Here is a 23,426-nt window from a genome sequence, read left to right on the forward strand (position 1 = left end):
GCTGGGATTATAGGCATGAGTGTCTCCCTAGGTTTTCTCCAAGAACAGGGTCTCATACAGTCCAGGATGGGCCTCAAACTTGCTGAGAATGACCTTTAACTCTTGATCATCCTCCTGCTTCCACTCTGCATCAAAGTTTGATCACCCCAAGAACAGGAGCTCTAAGTATTATCCTCCTCAACACCACATTTGACTGAATAAGCTTTAAGATTCATAAACCCAGAACAGTCTTTATCACCTCTTTGGATAACTGTAAATGTACTCTTGGCTGTGGTCTTTGGGATATTAACAAGTCTTCCTTGCTTCAGATTCTGGAATGGATTAGAAGCTCCAAAACGCATTATTTAGAGAATACTTTATTAGTTTTTGTAATCAAACCCACGTAGATAAGACCTTACATATTTAATACAGTGCGTTACCCCTGTACAAATGGAAAAAACTTAAGTTCAACATTTCTAGACCAATATGGCTGTTAATTTCTGTACAGTGCCAACTCAACACAGTAAACGGGGATACTTTTTTCCAAAGTTGACAGCACAGCTAAAGTTTCAAAAAATTCAAATTATATATCTGTATATATATATTTATATTTATATAAAAAGACCAATAATAGCAGTGTGTTATGCATCAACAGCAGCAACAGCTTTTCCAGGTTCTGCAGTCATCTGAACAAAACTGTAGAGACATCCAGCACACTCCATTAAAAAAAAAAAAAAGTAAAAAAACAAAACCCCAGAAAACAGCACAGTTCTGTTACTCTTGTGGTACCTGGCACCATTTTTTTTTTTTTTAAATTAGCTTCTCAATCATCATCTGGAAAGAAAACATTCTGAGCAACATCATTAAAAACAGCTCTGATAAAGCACGGTCACTACTACGTATCATAAAGCAGGTACAAGCTATTTTACATCCACAGAGGTATGATACAGTACTGTCCTACATCTATAATACTAGAGGATACAATTTAAAAGGCATTATTTGAGACTTGATTCTACTTTTCCAGCAGAGGGCCCAAAGGATGGTGTGTGACACAGCTTTGTAAAGAAACATACTCTAGACAGGATTTCCTTTCACTAGTGGCACAGTTCTAAGGATTCATTCTCTCCATGAATGTCAGCTAAAACCGTTATTAAAAAAATGAAATATCCCTAAAACAAAACCGTATAACCACCGGATTCACATGAAGATGACCTAGTGGAGACAAGCTGGACCTCACCTTACCAACAAGCTATCAAATCTGTTACGTTTAAACAGTGAGACCTCCAAGGAAGGAGATGCCAAGTAGTGCTTCAAAGCTTCGGACCACAATCAAACACAGCATCCTTTTCAACAGAAGCAGAAGCTCATCTGAATATGCTCAAGGATGCTGACACCAACATTTAATCATCTGCTCACTCATCCAGGAAGAAGGGGAGATCAGTTACTACTGTACTTTATTGTGTTCAACCAAATCACCATGTTACAAAAATAGCAAGCTGCCATAATAAAAAATAAGGCTCCTCTATCCAGCACCAGATAGCATCATCTTACTTTCAAGCCTAGAAATGCCATAGACATATCCAAAGAACACAAGGGAGCAAAAGAACCACAGCTGATGGGGCAATGGGACTGCCCAGTGTCCAGCTGAGCTACTCTGTGGTTATCACTCTTCTCCTACTTCTGGTGTTTCATGCTCCTTAAGATTAAACTGTGCGCACTTACAGACTGTTTGCACACTTGTATATAAACCAACCGAAGATGCAAATGTTACACGGGAGGTGCGAGCCTGTGGAGCCTTGTTGTAATCGGTGTAGCAGCTGTCAGTGTAAAATGCTCTATGCCCCTTGTGTATCTCACAGGACAGTGCCACAGATCACTTCACCCCGTGGCTGCTGGCATTATTTGACTTCACTTTCCCTGCCCACCCACCCTCAATAAACCACAGCCTTTATGATTTTGTTTCTTCGGTTTTGATCGCCTGAGGTTTGATTGGTCCAGTTCTAACAGGTTTGGTGGTTATGGTGGGTGCAGGGGGTGGCTTTTCTTCTACTTTTTCCTGACAGGTACCAGGAGGGTCACTCAGTGTCTCAGGTTTACTTGTATCACTGTCCACTTTCTGGGCTTTGCCTCCTATCTGTTTGCTCTGTTGCTGCTCAGAGAAGAACCGCTGCGTGGACTGAAGAACCTCTGCTCTCTGCTTTGCCTTTAAAAATAAGAAAACAAGAACTGAAAATACTGCAACGTTATCTACCGTTACCAAAGCCTGTCAAATCAATCTCAGTTCAAATTTTTGTACCAATCACAAAAATCAGTTTTCCCTAAGTTTGTTTGGCCCAAATGATCTTTCAAGTTTTTAATGCATAGGCTTCTTCCTAGCTCTGAAAATATTCTATGTGATTTTTAAAAGGAAACCTGAAATAAGACCACCCCCCACCATCTTTCTAGCGTCTGCCCTCTTATAAACAGTAAAATACACATTGCTGCTGGTTTATATCTTTTTTTGGGAACAGCTCACTAATACCAAGCTTTATTCGGGGAGGCTGCTTGCAAAATCTGAAAACATACATGTAATGTAACACTTAAAACTTGTAGTTATCAATATGTGGTCTACAATAAAATGAAAAGGAAGCACTTATATTGTGGCATTACCAACACCTAGGACCAAATGTCTTGTGGCTGAGTCCTCTTCCCACAGCTCTCTTCTGCAGGGGAAGAGCATCAGAAATTAGTAACTACAACTTCACTTGATCACTAAGTTCTGATCGCTCCTACCACATTCTGAGCTGGTAAATAATCTCAGTTTCAATGACAATGTGCCCCACAGAATATACTTACGTTAATCTGTAAATTATAGTACTATACTGTATTCAATTCAACTTAACTTTCTATTCCTTTTGCACATAACAAAAACAAAACCACAAGAGCTCCTTCATGTTCTATAGGTAAACCTATACTATCTAAAAATCTCAAACAATTTAAGAAATTTATACTCTCCCACCCATTAATATTATTATGTTCTAATGTCAATTTTAACATAAGAATGTTTAAAAATCAAGGGGCAATTAGCCAGGAGCAGACGGCTACACAATCTGCAAAGCTTTTGGTGCTAGTACTTTTAGTAGTAACAAACAGATGAAAACCCTAGGGACAGAGCCTAACAAAACTGAGTGATGTGTCATAGGGGGTCCCCTAAAGGGTAACCTCTAAGTTGGATTACTCAGCTTTAAAAATACAAAGGAACTTGTATATAAAATACAAAGTATGTTTCTAATTCAGAGTAAAGCATTACTGTGCACATGTCCTTGCTTGTAAGCACTAAGTTTTTCTCTGTTCTGGTCTAAGCTATGCAGTGATTAAAGACAAGTAAAACTGCTAAGATTCCTAAAGTCAACCCTACAGTAATTACAGAAGCAAACTCAACTGGTTGTATAGGCAGACGGGTGAGACTTATACTAAGAACTGTCCCCACACAGACTCCTGGCGGCCTCAGCAAACCCATGATTATTTGTGTCTTTTACCATGAAGGATCCCAAAGTGCTTTTCTGAGTTCTTCATCTATAATTGCATTGTGGAATATAGCCACCTCAGGTGGCAGGCAAAAAAGGATGAGGGGAGTTTAAGATGAAAATTACTGAAATGATTTCTGAAGGAGTAAAAATCAAGGTAGCTAACATGTCTTACCCATTCCAGAATTCACATAATCATGATTATGTATTAAGTTGGGTGGGGGAGGGAGGGCAGGAAGGAAAGAAAAAAACAAAACAAAACAGGGTAACCGGTAGTAAACAATCCATATTACCTCTTTCTAATATTTGAAAATACTGCATCGAAACTCAGATCTCCCTCAAATACTTATTTCATAAGCAATCCGTCTGAATAGTTTAAAATGTTAATTTGTTTTCTGACTATAGTGGCAAAGGGGGGAGGGGTCATAAAAAGGAGGAAAGGTAAGGATGGAAGGGAGAAAAAAAATGGGAATGCGGGACAAATAAAGGCAGTTAGCTTGGTTAGGTCTGGTGAAGACGACAAATGCCTGGACACATGGCCATGGGCCAGAGGCATTTTTTTAGACAGGATTCAGAGACAGATCTTGCTCTGTTGGCCAGCAACACTGTACTAACCTTCATATCTTGTTCAGCCTTCAGCGCAGCCTGGGCCTGATTGCCTCTGACTCCAGACAGTGATCCACAAGGGCCCCTGGCTACAGGTGGCAAACGGGCATGGCTCATGAGGCCTGTGGTCAGCGGAGGAGGAGGCATCTGACTGGCCAGTGCCATTGGTGGCCTCTGTACAGGCGCTGGGAAGGTGTTAGTATGTGGGGCTCTTACCAATGGAGGGACCAGGTTAGGCTGAGAGAGAATCTGAGTGAAAAAAACAAAACATACAACATTGAACTGTTAAAAAAAAAAAAAAAAAAAAAAAGAAAAAAAGAAAAAGAAAAAGAAAAAAGAAAAAGAAAAAGGAAAAAAAAAAAAAAGCCACCTAGCCCAGGTTGGCTTATCCCAGCGTAAATCTGTGCCCACTCTGCCAGTGAAAGTTTTTGGATCGTGCCATTCCATTAATAAGGACAAAGAATAAATTGGCCATGCTCATAAAGTTTAACAGAAAAATTAGGCAAAGCATGCTATGGCACTTCAGGTGGAAACTCTAAGGGGGAGCCGGAAAAGGAAACAAACTGTTGAAAAGCACACTTCTATACAGAACATAATCTGAAGGTACGGTTACAGGAACTCAACAAATGGGTTCCTTAGGAACCAATTCTAGTCTGTGAGTTACTAATCTTAACCAGTCTTCAGCAGGATGCAGCAAGCAGAGGGAGGAGAAACACACACACCTGTAATTATTTAAAACACCTAAAAACTCTCACTCCAGCTGCGCAGGTTCTACAAAAACAACCCCAACTGTGGGCCTGGAACACTTAAGCACTGGGACCCTTCACTGAAAAATCAAACTTCTTCCAAAAAGACAAAAGGGACGGGACTTGAACTGTCAGAGCTGTGTGGGGAACCTTGAGCATTTGTAATGTCTGCTTTAAAACTAAACAACTACTGCATCTGTCTATTTATACTTGAGTATCAGACATTCACTTTTAAAACCAAACAAGCTATCATTCAAAAGTGCACACTGTGACTGCTCTCATCTATGTTATGACTATAAAGCCACATCCTTAGTTGGATTAGCCGTCACTTATAAGCACTGTACTCACTCCCACTCAGATCTGCCTACCTGGGGTGCAAACTGTGCAGGAAACGGCTGTGCCATTCTCACTGTGGCAGGGGCTGACTGGAACTGTTTCTGATAAACAATGCTGTTCATTTTGCTAGACTGGCTGTTTGGACTTGTTGATGTAGCCCTTGGAAAAGAAGTCACTGGTTAGTAGAGTAGTGCCAGGTAAACAATGCTGTTAGATTTTAAAGGCATTTACTTTTGGAGTTTTATCACATTTAGTGGCTGAACATGGTAATGTTATTAAGAGCAGCAAAGTAAGAGAGAGTTCCTATACTTATAGTAACAGAATGCTCTTAAAATGCAATGTTAACATTTTAAATAAAATTAACAAAATAAATGTCTCATGAACTTCTGCTTAACATAGGACTGGTAATACCTTAAGGATTTTAACAACTGAATTTTAAAAATTTCAATTATTATATAATTTCCTAAGCAAATGTAAATGTCTACCTTACCTGAATGGACTAGATGTTGGCGTGGTGCTTCGACCACCAATTGGTGGTGTTCCTGGTTTGATATCAATGCCACTCCCAAAGGCTTTTAGTTCCATTTCAGACATCTGTGAAGAAAAGTTACCATTCCTCTAATTCTGTCAGCAATGTGTTTATGCTTAACATCCTATATATGATGGTTAAACTATAAAGTGGTAAAAAAAGAACAAAACAGGGGTTGGGGATTTAGCTCAGTGGTAGAGCGCTTGCCTAGGAAGCGCAAGGCCCTGGGTTCGGTCCCCAGCTCGGGGGGGGGGGGGGGGGGACAAAACAAACATTACTAACCTCATGTAAAACCAAATCTCACTTACTTTTCCTGTGGTTGCCATCATGCCATGCTGCGTTCCAGCAGGGATTAACCCTCTGAAAGGCTGGCTTACTTGGGCAGGACGGCTCAAGCTCTGAGCCTGTGCTTGTGGGGTTGTGTGCTGTAACTGGGGCTGAAGTGTCTGAGGCAAGGCAATCAGAGGCTGTCCTGTAGATCCAAAATTAGTCAAGGAAAGCTGGGATGCTGGTAATGGTACTGTAACCTAGAAAAGCAAACAAACAAGCAAAGTAACCATTTGCTTTAAGCATTTTGTGTGTGTACCTACATATATACCAACAGAGATCTTCAAATAATTTTTAAATTAAAAATGTAAGTAAACACACTTTCAAATACATAGTATGTACAAATCTTTTAAATAAGTAACTAGCTCTGCTTTCCCCCTTTAAGTTGGGTCTCACTGTGCAGTCATGACTGGCTTGAAATCAGAGATTCATTTGCCTCTATCTTCCAGGTGATGGGATTAAAGGTATGAAGCACTACACCCAGTCATTCAGCCCTGACTATGTTCTTGTATTAGAGGTGACAACAATATACAGCCTCAAGTTGCTTAACAACAGGCACAGTCTGGAGAGATGTGGTAGGTATTTATTTGGTGGTTTCATTATCACACGAAGGTCTAGATTAACAGTCCATTGTATATGTTAACTGTGGTGGAGAAACCACATAACTGAAATGGCCACTAACTCAGAAGACACCCAGAGCACAAATCAAATACCAGAAAATATGCATTAAAATAGCTCAAGTTCCCTCCACCAATATTTCTATATTATTACAGGTTTGGTCAAACTGAGTTTAAGTAAAAGGTCTTTTTAGTTTTCAAACAGACAACTCTTACTTGATGATAAGATGGTATTGTAAACTGTCATTCCTTGCAACAGCAAGATTAATGGCTTGCTTTCCTCCTCTAGCCTTCTACCATGCATAATAATACCAGAAGAGAACATTCACTTTCCACTGCAAAGTCTAATCATACCCATGCATTTAAGACGCTGCTCTCAGTGCAGTGCTGCTCTGCTGCATTAACTACCTCAGAGCCTTCTTTCACCCCAGCACTCATGGGCATTGCATTAGATTTTTGAATAAATGATTTTCTAACTTCCATATGCATGGCTTCCTTTCTTATAAACCGTTACATGAAAACCCAGCTTACGGGGCTGGGGACTTAGCTCAGTGGTAGAGCGCTTACCTAGGAAGCGCAAGGCCCTGGGTTCGGTCCCCCAGCTCCGAAAAAAAAAAGAACCAAAAAAAAAAAAAAAAAAGAAAACCCAGCTTACAAAAGCCAAGTAAATCCAGAATGGACTGGAGTGAGGGGCAGGCTGTTACACAAGTCAAGCATCTTTCACCTCCAGTAGACCTAGTAGGATTCCCACAGCATTTCAGTGCCAATTTGAAAATATCTATATAAACCTAAAAATAACAACAAAACAATACAAAGAATAATATAAAAAATTGAGGAAATTTACCATGCCATAGTTTACCTGCTGGAGAGCACTTGGTGATTGGGCAGTGTTATAAAAATTTGTCTGACCAGGCTGCTGTACTTGTCCAGAGTAAAGATTTGACGCTTGAGTAAGATTTGCTCTTGCCTAGAAAGATTTACAAGAAAAGAGAATAAAAACTGAGAAGCAAGTCCCATGCGATTTGTGTCAACATTATCTTCTTAAAAAGCGAGTATTATAGCCAGGCATGGTGGTGCACAACTTTAATCCCAGCACTCGGGAAACAGAAGTAGGTAGACCTCTTGAGTTCAGAGGCCAGCATGATCTACACAGAGAAACCCCGTTTCAAAAAAAAACAAACGAAAAGGAGTATCTTTGTTTTGTTTTCTACCCCCATTATATCTTTTAATAGTTACCTCATACAGATTTTTTCTTTGTAAGTTATAATTATGGGACTAAAAGAATCTGGATTTAAAAAACCCAGTAAGAACACCAAAAGAAAGCAGTCTTACCTGAAGAAGATGTGTATCAATCAGCTGAGAACTTCCTAGTCCTGATGCCTGACCCAGCTGATGTTCATACAGTATAGGGATGGGCTGAGTATTTGAAGTCTGCTGAAAGGCAAGACCTGACTGTGCCTTGGCAAGCTCCTGGTGCTGGACTGCTGGGAAGTTGTGGAGAGCTGTACCAGAGAGGACCACAGAAGGCTGGGAAAGGCTGCTTTGCATAAAGGCTGGCTGCGACCTAAGGAAAGTATTAAGCAGGAGGTCACATTATACATTAATTTTACTTAGAGTGTGAAAATCCTGTGTCCCAAATAGCCAAGTACTCTTAAATCAGTAATTAGGGAGGGAAGACAAGGTCTTTGACCACTTGTTTCACGATTAATTCCTGTTTGCAACAGAACTCCAAATGGAAAAATTTGAGGAAAAAGCCCATTCTTGACAACAAATAGTTTACATGTTACCTATTATAATAATTATTTACATTTTACATGTTCTCTGCAAAACTGAGAGTCAAACTTAGTTTTCTCTTTGGTGACATTACACATATAGTCTTGAGACCAGTATGGAAGAAAGTAAAGTTTGTTTAATTGCTTTGAGGCTGGCTTTGAACGCACAAATGATCCTTTTGCCTCTGCCTCCTGAGGACTGGGACTCTTAAGTGTGAGTTACCGTGCCTAGATAGAATAGCTCTAATAAAGACAGTTCATGGGTTATGAAAATTCTACCTGAACAAAGTACAAGAACAAAAGAATCCAAGGCATAGTTGAAATCACCAGGCACAGGCTTGAAAAATAGATTGTACACACTTATTATTTGGTTTATAATAATAGGGTTTGGGAAAGGGAATTAATACTAGATACTGCATAATCTTCAATTGTTTTATTAAAAATTATAGAAACAAACTTTTAAGGCAATTTACCTATATGGTTGAATTGAAGAACTGAATAATTCCTGAGCCTGGGAAACAGCAGGCCCAGCCCCCAAACTCAGCTGGGCTTGATGCTGCCCTTGTAGTGGGGCATAGATAGGGATTGGAATCTGCTGAACGGATGTTGGCTGCAATGCAATAAAAAAAATGCACATGTAATAAGTAGGCACAAGCTTCACATACACAAATCACAAGGTGGGGAAAATAAGAACAAAACTCCAGACATAAAAATAACGCTTTAAAAACAGTTTTGTTGCATATTGGTATATTAAGCTCTGGTATTGTGGGAATTAAAATTTTCTCCAAGTTTTGCTAATAGCCTATCCAAGGTAATTCAAAGTGGATTTTAACCTAAGTGAATCTAATTCTAGAGCCCAAGATAGAAATGCCATAGAAGTGTCAAGAAATATACATGTCAAGGATGCTCACCTGCGACAGACCAGGTTGGAAGCCCTGCTGCTGGGCCAGGGATGGCGGAGCCAATCGCGCATGCTGGGTATTGAATAAATGACTTGTATCCATATAGAAGGCTGGGATTTGAGCTAGACCATCAGGAAAAACAAACAGTATTATCTAAATTTCAGAATTTTCCAAGTTATAAATCAAATTACTTATAGCAGTTAAAAAAAAAAAAGATTTTCTAGCTGATTTTAAATGTGAACATTCTGAAAACAGACACTGGAGAAGTATAAATGTAAAAAGACATAAAGCTTCTAGTAGAAAAGTGCATGAGAATAAAACATTGTATATTTGGTGCTACTGGGCCATACAAAATAAAAGCTCTCATATGTTCTCAATTAGGAATGTACTGGTTACATTTCACACAAGAAACAAACCTGATCACTGAATCGGCAAATCCACTCCAATATTAAATTACAGAGTAGGACAGGGCAATACTGAAACAAACTAGCATTTAGTGATTAAAATGTTTGGTGTAGATTTTAAATATATTAAAAATATTTTAAATATATTTTTACAATGATGCCGATAGGAATCAAGGGTTTTATCTATAATACTGTCAATATAGATTAGCATACAAGTCTTAGAAGATTCTTAAAAGAATTGTGGGTTCATGTGCTTTATGAATTACTAGATATTAGGCACTAATAGATGGTACTGATAGAACTTTTAAGGTGAAAACTGGAAGTCAGCATTATAAGATACTAACTTCTCATAAATATAGAAGACAAAAGTGGAGAGACAGACAGACAGACACACCCTTCTAAAAGTCCCAGAATTCTTGTCAAGAAGTACATTGGGGGGGGGGGTGCGGGGGGAGAACCCAAAGCATTAAAAGGGTCATGAGAGGAAAAGAGCACACAAGTCCTATAACCAACCCTAGAAATATTACCTGCTGCCGACTGAGACACATAAACTTGTGGACTCTGCTGTTGCTGTGCAATAAGGGAAGGCATACAGCTTAACTGTGAAAAATGACTGGCAGAAGGCAAGCTGCTGGTCTGTAATTGTTGGGGTTTTACTTTACAAATATTAGGAGGGTCCGACGTGGTTGTAGATTTTGTACTCAATGAAGAGGTAGTGTAAGTACCAGCTCCTGTAGTTGAAGAAAGAAAAATATAGCATATTTGCTCTTCATACCCATGTCTTTTAATTGTATGGGTTCTATGGGTTTTATCTACATTAAGTCTTCAAGCATCAACAATATTTGAGGGGGTTGAATGTCTCAAGACTAGCAATGTAAAGCGGCCACGGTAGCACACTCCTCTAATCCTAGCCATATTCCTGTAATCTCACACTCCGGAGGTACAGGCAGAGTCTTATTCTCACCTACAGAGAGCTCCAGGAATACAGACAACCATGTCTTGGAAAGGGAAGAAGAAAGCCCTGTCAGTATGAAGGATGGATGGATGGCCTTTTATCCTTGTCGCTGTCTGCTCAACAATATCCTAGAGACTATTAGCTTGACTTGGAAATAGGTCACTGCATTCCAAAGACAGATGAGGAACTTTACAACTACTCATCCTACCAATCTCCCGTTTGTTTTATACCCATTCCCACTAAAGTAGAGGAGTTCAAGCTAGTCTTAAAAAAATGGGCAGTGGGGAATGAATGGACAAGTTTTAAAGAAAGAAAAAAAAAAAAAGGAGTTAGGGCATTATTTGGCATGACATTACAGTGCGGGAGTCATCGCCAAGGTTTTGAGACAGTGCTTTCATAGCTGTCCAGACTGGCCTCAAGTTTCTAATCTTCCTGCTTCAATCAACCAAGTGCTGAGAAAACAGGCACATACTACCTTGCTCACTTTGGGACTGTCTAAATATACCTACTAAAAATAATACAAAAATTGCTATAGGACAGCCCAAACACCAATGGTGGAGTAGGGTTTCAAATTAATACAATGTGGCAGAATATACAAAAGCAACACTGTAATCACCAAATAAAAGACAAAGCAAGCAAGTTCTGTGCAAGGTGTATTTTTATCCACTGGAAAGGTTATTTCCACTGCTTTGGAAACATCAAGGAATACTGTGAAAACGTGAAATAAAATTTGCTTTTAAACAGAAGCAATATGGTGGTTGGGGATTTAGCTCAGTGGTAGAGCGCTTGCCTACCAAGCACAAGGCCCTCGGTTCGGTCCTCAGCTCCGAAAAAACAAACAAACAAACAAACAAAAAAAACCCCCACAAACAAACAAAACCAACAGAAGCAATATGGCTAAGTAATAGGTAATGTTCTAGAGATGTACTTTCCTACAAGTCAGCATTCGGAGACACTTGCTAGTCTTTAACGACCACAAAGCTCCTACAAGTCAGCACTTGTCCAAACTCTAAGGAAGGGAGGACAGCTTCTTCTAACTCTGTGACAACGTTTCTCCAGGCAACACTACCCACCTAACATCATTAGAAAATATAACCTATTCCATTAATACCTTTAAATTAAACACACTGAAAAAATCATTTATAAGCTATAGGAATTTATATTCTGAACTATGTTAAATACTTAGGTATGAAAAATTGACAACAAAAGGGTGAGCTTCAGAGAAAAATTTAGAAGACAGGATTTTTTTCAATGAAGATCTGGCAAAATCTTTCCCACTAAGCATCAATCAATAAAAGTCACATTAAGAGAAGGGAAGTTTTCATAAAGTACTTTTTTTCTCCTCAGGGAATAGCAGATCATTTAAGCTGGGAGTGTGGTTCAATGGTACATACAGTGCTTGTCCAGGAAACATCAGGCAACTAGCTTCACTCCTCAGTGCTTTAAACAAAAAGGTAGACCAGGAAAGCTATGACAAATTTCTACCTGATAGCGATGCTGTAGGAGTGACCGAGGCAACTGGGATCTGAGGCATTGATGCACTGGAAAATGAGTTGTAATTAGCAGTGCTTGGTCCACTGGCACTACTGCTGACGCCACTCACAATTGGAGGTGCTGTAGAAGTGACTGGGGACCCCTTTTCCCTTAGATTTGGAGAATTTTCCCATGCCTTCCGTGCAGACTCCATCTGCAATAAAATAGACTTCTGTTAAAGCAAACAAAGTAAAAAACAAATAAGAAAAATCAACAGACCACATCCTCTACACCCCAGTATGTAGATTCCAAATAGTGTCAGCTCGAGAGTTTGCAAGCTTTCTACCCAAAGGGTTATTTAAAACAAACAAACAAAAAACCCCCCAGAACTTATTGAAAGCTTTGGGAAATACATATTAAGCCATAGCTAAAGCACTTATCAAAAACAAATGGCCCTACCTCCCACCGGTGTAATAAAAAAAAACTGGTTCCTCCATGAAACAGCCTTAAAGTTCTTCCTGTCATCAGAAAGGGACTTAAGAAACACTGCCCACTCCGCTCCTTTCTTTTTAAACCAATACTTCTCAAACACACAAGGCAGGGCAAGTACTGTCTTAGCCACATATATTTGTAGCCCTGGTTTACATGGACTTCAATGTTTTAAAAGACAGAATTAGGTCTTTAAAATGGAGCAGAAGTGTCCACTGACTTTCAGATAATAATAATGCCTGCCACATGTGCAACTAAATTTCTCCACCCGCTGTTTTAAAAACTAAAAATGAAAAGGCAATATTAGTTTGGTAAACAGCTAATTGGAAAAACAGTGTATTTAGAACTGAAATATTAAATGATGTGACAACAGTGAGACATCCAGTTTGCTTTCACTGTTTCACTGTGACACAGACTGGCCTAAACTCACTGTGTACTGAAAGATGACTCTGAATAGCAACTCCTGCCTTCATCTCTCAGGCCCTGACATTTACACAGATGTCACCTCACCTATTTCTTAATCAATTTCCCTTTTTAATATTAAAATTTCAGATATAGATCTTTCTCTTCAATTTAGACCAGCCGTTCTTCAAATGTTGAATAATTCCACCACCCTTTAAATACCAATTCCTTAAAAAAAAAAAAAAAGTAATTTATTTTATATATGTGAACATTCTGTTGCTGTCTTCAGACACACCAGACGGATTGGATACCATTACAGATGGTTGTGAGCCAACATGTGGCTGCTGGGAATTGAACTCAGAACCTCTGGAAGAACAGTCAATGCCTTTAACTGCTGAGCCATCTCTCCAGTCCTAAATGCCAATTTCTAAATTTGTTTCTACAATTTTTCCCCCCTGAGGTGGGGTGGTAGTGGTGGTGTTAAAGATAGGGTTTCTCTGTATAGTCTTGGCTGTCCTAAAACTCATTCCAGGGAACAAGGTGGCCTAAAACTCAGAGATCTCCCTGCCACTGCCACCATCGCCTGGCAATTTCTAAGTTTTTAACCACCTTAAGTATTTCTTCATCTCCCTTTTAAAAACCACACTACTCACCACTTCATCTGTGCAGACTACCACAGCTAAACACACATATATTTCCCACACTAACCATGCCATTCGAGTGTATTTTATTTTAAAATAAAAGCTGTGGAGGGTAGGGTAGGACTGGAACCCCAGTCCCAAACCCAATCCCCTGGCTTTTAAGGTCCTTCCTAAGCCCTAGCCTAGCGCTTGCACAGGGCCTCTCTGCTCCTGCACTGCCCTTGGTTTGAGCTCTTACTCAGGATATGTGCTCTGGTGTTTTAGCTGAGTTTTTCATTAGTTGTTCTGAATGATGGAAACCACAGCCAGGTTTGTGACCTCCGCCCCTTAGAATAGCTGATGTTCCTGCCTAACTTCTGACAGAAGACTGGCTTTGCTGATGTGTATCCAGTCATATTTTACGTTTGGATTCTCCATATATAATGAGGTAAGAGGAAAGTCTGAAGACTTTTGATTGATTAGGAGATTCCTTCTCAGATAAAAGACAATAATCTACCTGTCTTAGAAATGCCAACTTTTGATCTTCATTAAAATGTGTTGAAAATAACTGTTAAGTCAAAACAAAACATCTTGTTGGGACTTAATAAAAGTATGTCAATCACTGAGACAGTAACCTGACATTTTGGAGGTATAGTAAATTGAAAGAATACTAAAACTAAACTATATGACATATTATTGTCCATACATATATTTGGCTGATTTCACTTCTTAACCATCAAGGAAAACAGTTTTTGTCTTTGGAAATACAAGGATACTAAAAATTTAATTATTTTAGGCCCATATAGAAGGACCATGAAGTTAAAAGCCAGCCTGGGCTACTTAAAGAGGCTGTGTATGAAGAAACAAAGGACTGGGGGGTGTGGAGGTAAAGTGCTTGCCTCAAGTGTGAGGTCCCAAGTTTCTTCTTTAGTATTTCAAACCATAAATTCTCAGTTTTGCTTATAAAGTATGCCTGTATTAATAGCCTTTTCATGAAATATTTCTGCATCCATTCAATTTACAAATGACTTATAAGAAAAAAGAACATTCTTGTAATAATTAGCACTTTGTATCTGAGTACAAATCATAAGTTATTCTAATTTTTATGACAGAATGCACAAGACCTTGTCATTGTCAGGCAGTGTTAAAAGCTAACTGATTTTTAAGGTATGATTTGATGTCACCAGAGAGAGAGAGAGAGAGAGGAGAGAGACAGACAGACAGTTGTTGTGAACTTGTGTTTCTTGCATGCAATGATTCAGGAGCGCAGAGACCAATGGCGCACATACCTTGAAGGTGAGGCTGAAAGTAGTAGGAGGAACTGAGGTCAGGCTGGAGCTCTGTTGCATGGCCTCCCTCTTAGGGAGGGGAAGGCTGCTGGGCAGGGGCACCTGAAAAGGCAGGCAACACGTCACCATCTAAGTATGCTACAAAAGCCCCAGCAGTCCTAAAAGGAGCACCCCTGATTACTTAGGTTACAATGTTTGCAGAGGCAGATAACTATGTTTAAGTTCTGGAAAGAAACACTATCCACTTGGATATGTACGAATTATCAGGTATAAAGTACATACTACTCAAGGTATCAAGTACTCTTTATACTTGAAGTGAAATCTTGCCATCTTAAAGAAATTCCCCGGGGTAGGCTGGTAATAATACTACTGATCCAAAAGCCATCCTCTGTGCACTGAAGCTCTAAGAAATACAACTTTCAGCATATACGGACCAAGTGCAGGTTCCTATCTTTAGTATTTAACACAGCAGTGCAAATCTCTTCCCTAAACAGCCTCTTGTAACTAGATTCAAAAAGCAGAGTAACCTCTTCAGCAAGGTTTGGAATATACCCTTACCTCTTCACACCAAACCGCTCTTTCATGTAAAGACAGGGCTGTCGCAAACACTGTTAGAACTGTAGGGTGGCAGGCACCGTTCCTACCTCACAGTCCCTGGATGTTGTAACCTTACTCTGTGCACTGCTCTGTGTTTGCCTCTGATTCACTCAGTTCCTCAGGGAATATGGCTGGGATGCTTTCAGATTTTAAGATCAGTTTGAGATACTTTGACTGTATATTTAACAGAGATCTGTCAAACACATGCTACCTAACAAAGATTTTAAAGTAAATTCATGACATCAGCTAAACCTCTAATAAAAAAGGTCATCTGTATTTAACTCTGTGGGACATTCAAAATACACAATAATTTTAATACTGGATAACAGAACTACCACACAAGTTAAGACATTTATTTTAAAGGTGGTTCAGAGTGCTTACATTTTTTTTTTCAAAGGACCTAGATTCTGTTTCTGGTGATACACCACAATACAGTTCAAGTGTTGTCCAACATGTTTTCTTTGGCTCTGGGGGGTTCATTCATGCAAGCTGTACACATAAACTCCCTCAAGCTCATACATGTACACATATACATTTTTTAAAAGGAAGCCTATATGAAATTCCAACAGAAATAAACCTAAGATACGTACTTTTAAAAACAAAAGTTCTGCATTTTAAAATGGAAACTTAGAACAGATTAATGAAAAGATATCTCAAAAGGCCTTAAAACTTTTGCTCATGGAAGACTTTATCATTACCACAGAATCACTACCACATTTGGTCTAAGGAAACAACACTGACGTCATCTATACTGAATTTACAATACCCCCTAACCTAAATTTTGTTTTTTCATTCACAGATGCCTTAGATAGACTGCTAATTAGCAGATATAGACTATTCACCTGTACCTTAGACTACATGTCTTCTTCTCTGTCAGAGTGTACACAGTCATATGTTAATTGGCCTTAGGGGTACACGGAGACTAAAGTGCTCATTGGCATACATATTTTTCAATGACAAAATGCTACAAGTTTAGAGAATGAAAAAAGTGGCATTTTATAAATTTTTTAAATGAGGAAAGATTGCACAATGAAAGCATATACTTTATTGTAACATTACAGACAAGCTAGCAGTGGAATCAGCGTTGAAACTCAACAAAGGCTCTTTCTTGAAGTTTCCTGTTATATAGGAAACTCTTCTCATAAAGGTGGTGGTGGTGGTGGTGGTGGATTATTCCAGGCTTTGGTGCATGAAGCAGTCTTATAAATTCTAAACTCTCGACAAGCTAATCAGCTCTCAATATCAAGTAAAGTGGACTCCTTTCCATCCCTTTTCCTTAGCTATGTAAGTCTTTTGATTTGGCTATAATTTTGTTAATTGACCCCTAATGTAGCTCGCCTCTCTAAAATTCTACATACTTGATGCTAGAGGGACAAACAGCACGAGGGAAAAATATGAAACAAAATCAAGATTTTTTAATACTGAAAAAGAGAAAGTCCTTTTGAAGAAATCGTTATAACTATACAAGTATTTTTGGAAAGAACAATCATCATTCGAATATGACAGCTTTTGATTACATTACCTTAAATTCAAAAAGATGATCAGATGACCAAAATTTCCCCTATTTACTCTCAAAAGAGCCATTTATTTTCAAAAGCAAGAACCATATAAGAAACTTTTAAATGTCACAGTTATGCTGTGCATGAGGCTACAGTTTTTAGACTAGTTTTTTCATCTATACTGAACTAGGCAAAATGATAAACTGTACTGACTTAAAACATCAGATTACAATCTGGTGGCTCTAGAAAACTAAGGCTTTATGTGTCACATCACCTTAATATCACCTAATATTAGGTAATTTAAGAAATTATAGAATATTTATGTATTCATACTACAGCTCAATTTCCACAAAAGCAGTGTTGGCAAGGTCAGGTCTATGTAGTTCAATTTGAAAATACTTTCTACTGCCCTTAATTTAAATATTTTTGTAAATGGCTCTATTGAATCATGAAAAGTCTTACTTTGAACTAAATTACCTAAACTAATAAAACTAACTATAGTATGTAAGGCTGAACCCAAAACTTTTTACCAAAGTAGGTTAATAGGATGAGTGCTCATAAAAATCAAGTCCCAGCACAAGTCTTTGAAAGCTGACAACAGGGTTGTGGGGAGAGGAGGGGAAGGGAAGGGAAGAGAGGAGGAGGCCTAAACTCTGATTTTAAAAGTAGGTATATTTATACACTGCTCAAAATACAAACTTGCTATCAACTCATTTCTTGTTAAGAGTCAAATACTTTTCACAACAGTATGCTTAAGATACAGTGGTGTATGAGTCAGGTTCCTATCCAGACCTGCTAAATCTGATCGATTACTTACATTATTAACCAAAGTATCCTCCATCTTTGCATTATTAGTAGCCACAGTGTTAGGCAGAGAAGAGGAAGGTGTAGTGTAGTCTGTTACAGACTCCTGTGGAGGAACAACAGAGAACAAAGCTGAATGTACAGGTCATTGTTTGAGTCTAACAGAAGTCAAGCTGTATGGAAGGGGAGAGAGAGAGAGAGAGAGAGAGAGAGAGAGAGACAGAGAGAGAGAGAGAGACAGAGAGAGAGAGAGAGAGAGACAGATTGAGTACTATGCCCTAAAACTTCAACCCACCAAACTAATAGTTGCTGAAAGAGCGTGGACCCACTTTGAGGGGACAACATCTCAACTGCTGCTAGACTTTTATGCATATTTAAAATATATTTTCACAGCATGAAGTAGAAGGCTATCGACAGGATTGAATATTTCTGTAACTTAAGTCCCCAAAAGAGTACAAGCATCTGTTTCTAGTCACTTGACATATCTTGCCTTTCTAGGCACATCTACTTACATACTGGGCCCGCAGAGAGGTGGATGCTTAAGTCTTACATAAAAAAATTATGGTATTTTCTCTACATCACTAATGGCATGCAACACAGTGAAATGTTCCACCACTGGATGCTACCGTTTAATGAAGACAAACAAAAACCCAAAACAAACCACCTCCAATTTCTGAGGAATAATTTCTTTGATCCAGATTTGAATTCATGGATCCTGAACTCATGGATGTAAGGGAGCTGACTGCATTTTAAAAGATACATGTCTTTCATTCAATGTAGCAACCAAAACTAAGCCAATACTTTTAGTGTTCAACCTCAGAAACAGTGATTTGTTTCAAGTTTGTCTCACTTTAAAAATAGAATAATAGTAGAGGGCAAAATACAGCCATACCAGACAAGTAGACAACTTTGAAATGCTTACAATCTTAAGGGAAAGAATTCTGATCTTTTACAGTTTTCTATTTAGGCCATTCAGCAAAATACAGTTAAACTTCTGCAAAAATGTAACCTTTTGCAGAGACATTTACATCATATGATAGATAGAACGTCGCAAAATAGGTTTGCTGTATGTCAGGTGGTGGTAATCCCAGCCCTCTGGAGGCAGAGGCAGGTGGGTGTGAGTTAAGAGACCAGCCTGGTCTATAGCCAGCTGGGGCTACACAGAGAAACCATGCCCCCCCCCAAAAAAACAAAAACCCAAAAACAAACAACAACAAAAGCCACCAAAAAGGGTTTGATACAACCACCATTATAATCAAATGTTCAGGATAAAAAGTACATCAATGATGCTCCTGTCACTCACTTTGGACCTTGGTTGTGCATCGAATACATGGTCAGTGCATGCCTACCTTTGCATCAGTGCCATATTCTGGAGCGGACACCGAGATCATTGCTCCGATCTCAGCAGACATTTCTGAGACTGCTTTGGTTTCCTTTGCTGTTCCAGGGTCTGTGCTTCTGACCGCAGCCGGGCTGGGTTTCTCTTGTCCTTCTGGTTCAACCTGTTGGGCATCTTTCACTTTTCTATTTTTTAATGATCGTTCCTTTCCAATGGGACCAGGTTTATGTTCTTTGTTTTCTACCAGACTCAAGTCTGGAAGCTAAAGTTAATGTTATGACAAAATATATCATAATGAAAGATTTATTAAAAACGAAATTGAATTTTAGAGCAATATGTCCATTCCAGAATCACATCTACCTAAAGAATAGTACTTACCTTCTGAGCTTTAATGGGCCCTGCCCGAGGCTGTTTCTGACGCTGCTCTTTAGGTTCAGGAACTTTGTCAGTTGGTTTCTCTGAAAGCACAGGAACCACCTCATTTTCATTCCCATTTGAGGCTGGAGCACCAAACTGAATTGTGTCAATTCCAATTTCAACACCACTCTCTTGACCATTTCTTGTTCCCTAATAAAATAATGTTTTAACACTTGGTATATCACAGTAAACAAAGTTCAGACTTGACTGAAAGCTGTATGCAGTACCACATATAAAAAGCACAAAAGAAGTGTGTTTAAAGCAATTCTACATATTAACTGAGACTTCAGCTTAAGTGTTCAAAAGTCCTAGTTTTGTGATAAGAAAAACTAAGAAAAGCTTCTAGCTGTGTCATCATTAAAACAACTTTAAGTTTAACCTATAAATGGCCAAAGATTCTAATAGTATTCTCTGATAGTAACTTAGAAATAAAATCTCAACAAAGTATTGTGTGATTGGGAAGGTAATATACATACATACCCATGGAAGCAAATCACTGATTAAAAAGCTAATTTTCTGAACATATTCCTTGGGCTGGGCAATCTTATCTGGATTGTATTAGATTGGTAGGAGCCATTAAGAACTAGATGGAGAAAACGCCTGAGCAAAGCATACTGGGAAGGACTAAACACCAACAGAGCGCAATGCCAGAAATAATAGGAAACAGCAACTTATTTGTTAGATCAAAGCATATTTGGATTTTTTTTTGTTTGCTTGTTTTTTTGCTTTGCTAGGAACAAAACTAAGTCATTGTAACGCTCCATGCATCTAGCTCCTACATACTGCCTTCCACCACTGTTCAGCAGCGGCTGTGCTCTGCCCTCCCTGGCCTTTTATGCTGCTAACTTCTACAATAAATAGGTTCCCGATTTTTCTGAGAATCCCAAGGAATGACAGATACTCCAGGATGACCACTCATCTCCACGTGCACACACGTACACAAGGATTCTCACGGAAAAGGAAATGGAAAGCGATCAGAGAATTCCTGCCATTGTCTGAAGCGCCAATTTTGTTAACTTAAAGAGCTGGAAATTGCAAAGAACATGAGGATGATGAACAAACTATGAAAGATAAATAAGATAACTAACAAAACACATGGTTTTAGAATACCTGCAGAATTTCTGTAGCCAAAAAAACAAAACAAAATTCCCATACTGTCCCCTTCAAATCAGTATGAACTGACTTTGCAAGAAATACACTCTATGATGAATCATAAAAAAAATGCCAATCAATATCAAATTAAATAATACAATACATATCAAATAAAGGCTCTCAAATAGGAAGCACAGTGACTGTTGAATTATTAAAGAGTTCCCCAGAGAACTTGTATACCAAAATAAATGAGGCCTACTCCAGACCTGCTATGTGAGAATACTGGGAAATTAAGGTGACAGGAAGAGTTCTAGAAAGAGAAAACACCCACACTCTGACCTACAGTGTAACTGTGATCAAACTGCATAACAAGACACATTCTGAGAAATACATCACAAGGACATTTTTTTGTTCTGCAAGTATCATAGCATACTAAGACTACTATGATGTCACCAGATGATAGCTTATGTGCACACCACACACTATTTGTGTCCTACAAGTGACATTCCAACCAAAATTCTATGTAGTGAATGACTGCACCCTGAAGCTTTCTCTACTCTTCTATTTTCTCAATTTTATGCTAATATGTTTCCATGTCAGTGTCAGCAATGGGCCCTATAGCATTAATTTTTCTGCCAATTCAGTGCATGTACCACTTGCCCCAGCAGCAGTACCAGACACAATGATCCACCCTTCTTTTCTCCCAGATACTTCTTTTGTCAGCTGGTAACTGCATCTACCACTTTTCTCTGAGCTAACACTTAGCTTATAATTCATCTTACCTTGGTAATTTCATCCAACCCCATGAATGCTGATATGTAGATGACTTTGCAAGTAAAATCTTCAATCAGACTCTTTGATTTACACACTCTGATAGCCAACTACTAACTGACATTTCCACTTAAATTTTGGTGTTATTAGCATGTGGAGGAAGGAATGTGGACTCAAGAGTACCAGTGCCAATGGGTGCCAGAGACAGCAGATCCCTTAGGCAGCTTGATCCACCTGCTGTGAGTGCTGGAGCCAAACTCGGGTCCTGTGCAAGAGCAGTAAGCACTCTAACCCAGACAATAACATCTCATCCTCACACCTAATCACAATCCATTTGTATCTGCTCATTTTAAAATCCCCCCCACCCCCTGAGCTGAGGACCGAACCCCAGGGCCTTACGCTTGCTAGGCAAGTGCTCTACACCACTGAGCTAAATCCTCAACCCTTGCTAATTTTAAACTAATGAAAATTTTTTTCTTTCTTCCTGTTCACACCAATAGTCAGTTTTGGGTTAATGGCTCACCTTCTCCTGACATCCCACATTCATCATTTGATCTACTGTAATCTTTACTCCCTTACCCACAAGACAATGCAGTTCTTAACAGAACAGTTTATACATGCATACCCAGGCACGCCTTTGCATCACACCCTGCAATGGTTCTCTTTGCTTTCCAAAGCCCCTGTTGTTCTCTTAGGTCACTCCAGCACTTGGACTTTCCTGAACTACTTTGAATACATCAGACCTGTCTCTTTTTTTTGTGGAATTTTTTAGGTTTATTTATTTTATACATAGGACTTATATGGACTTATAGGCAGGGCATTGTAGCTGTCCTCAGACACACCAGAAGAGGGCATCAGTTCCCATTACAGATGGTTGTGAGCCACCATGTGGTTGCTGGGAATTGAACTCAGGACCTCTAAAGAGCAGTCAGTGCTCTTAACCGCTGAGCCATCTCTCCAGCCCCATCAGCCGTGTTTTTGCCTGATGGCTTTCATACCTACTATTCTATGAACTGGGAATTGACTTTTTCTCAGGTATTTAATAACCTACTTTCTTTATCTTCTCCAAATCTTCAACCAAAACGGACACACAGGTAGGATCTCCTGGCCTTTAAACTATGTTGGTCACTTTAAGCTACCTCCACATACTTTGGGAAAATTCTTTGCTATCATCTTGATTTAAGACACTTGTTTAAGTGTCTGCTGATTTCTTCCATGGGGTCTTTGGCTTCTCTTATCTGTGCCAGTTTTGTAAACTCAGAAAGGAGACTAGCTGGGATATCAAAAATATTCATAAATGTTCATTCACTTAATGAATAATCACTGACCAATATTGTGGATGGTTAGAACAGTAAGCTGTAAATTTTTTTATAATTACCCTATTAGATAGGAATATGAGGCAAGCCTGGAAAATAGTGACTGTATTATGTTCTCTACAAGGTCCTTTCTGGATTTTAGAATAAAATGTTTAACATTTAGCACCCTATAAATATGGAGGACTAGCAGCATTAGTATCATCTTGGTACTTGATATAAATGTACTAAAAAATCCAACCTATACCCAATAGAGCAGAAATTCTGGGCATGTATTTAATCTGTTTTAGTGGCCTCTAGGTATTAATTAGATACAGTGAAGTTTTAGAAATTATTAAAAAACTATGACATCTATTCCAGTACGTCTATTCTTACCTCTGATGATGTTGCTGATCCAAATGATGTTAAGGGCTTATTCCATGCACTGACTGAAGGTGGCTGTGGTGGACTAATAGGACCTACTGAAAAAGAAGCCAGAGGAAATGTGACCATTAAACTTTAGACGCTGAAGTCTAGTACATTCAACTCGTTATTACAACCGTGGCCACACAATAAAACAATTCTCTACATCACAGACTATTTTTGTTCCCCAAGACAGGGTTTCTTTGTGTAGTCCTAGCTGTCCTGGAACTTGCTCGGCAG

At 38.9% G+C, this 23,426-nt stretch overlaps 1 pseudogene across 1 annotated transcript in view; it reads right to left on the reverse strand.

Annotated features, from left to right (window-relative positions):
* Nucleotides 1-338: 338 nt before the first annotated feature.
* The window catches only part of Prrc2c (proline-rich coiled-coil 2C), a 69,701-nt pseudogene continuing 46,613 nt past the window's right edge, over nucleotides 339-23,426 (reverse strand). Inside the window, exons 20-35 of the transcript NR_111961.2 lie at nucleotides 23,160-23,245; nucleotides 19,570-19,758; nucleotides 19,198-19,453; nucleotides 17,866-17,955; nucleotides 14,953-15,054; nucleotides 12,165-12,366; nucleotides 10,252-10,455; nucleotides 9,330-9,442; nucleotides 8,892-9,028; nucleotides 7,979-8,210; nucleotides 7,506-7,613; nucleotides 6,011-6,229; nucleotides 5,664-5,767; nucleotides 5,206-5,332; nucleotides 4,101-4,340; nucleotides 339-2,182 (exon numbers count right to left, since the gene is read on the reverse strand). The product of NR_111961.2 is annotated as a proline-rich coiled-coil 2C (transcript). The remainder of the gene's footprint in view (nucleotides 2,183-4,100; nucleotides 4,341-5,205; nucleotides 5,333-5,663; nucleotides 5,768-6,010; nucleotides 6,230-7,505; nucleotides 7,614-7,978; nucleotides 8,211-8,891; nucleotides 9,029-9,329; nucleotides 9,443-10,251; nucleotides 10,456-12,164; nucleotides 12,367-14,952; nucleotides 15,055-17,865; nucleotides 17,956-19,197; nucleotides 19,454-19,569; nucleotides 19,759-23,159; nucleotides 23,246-23,426) is intronic.

Source organism: Rattus norvegicus, chromosome 13, assembly GCF_036323735.1.
Source record: "Rattus norvegicus strain BN/NHsdMcwi chromosome 13, GRCr8, whole genome shotgun sequence".
Lineage (NCBI taxonomy): Eukaryota > Metazoa > Chordata > Mammalia > Rodentia > Muridae > Rattus > Rattus norvegicus.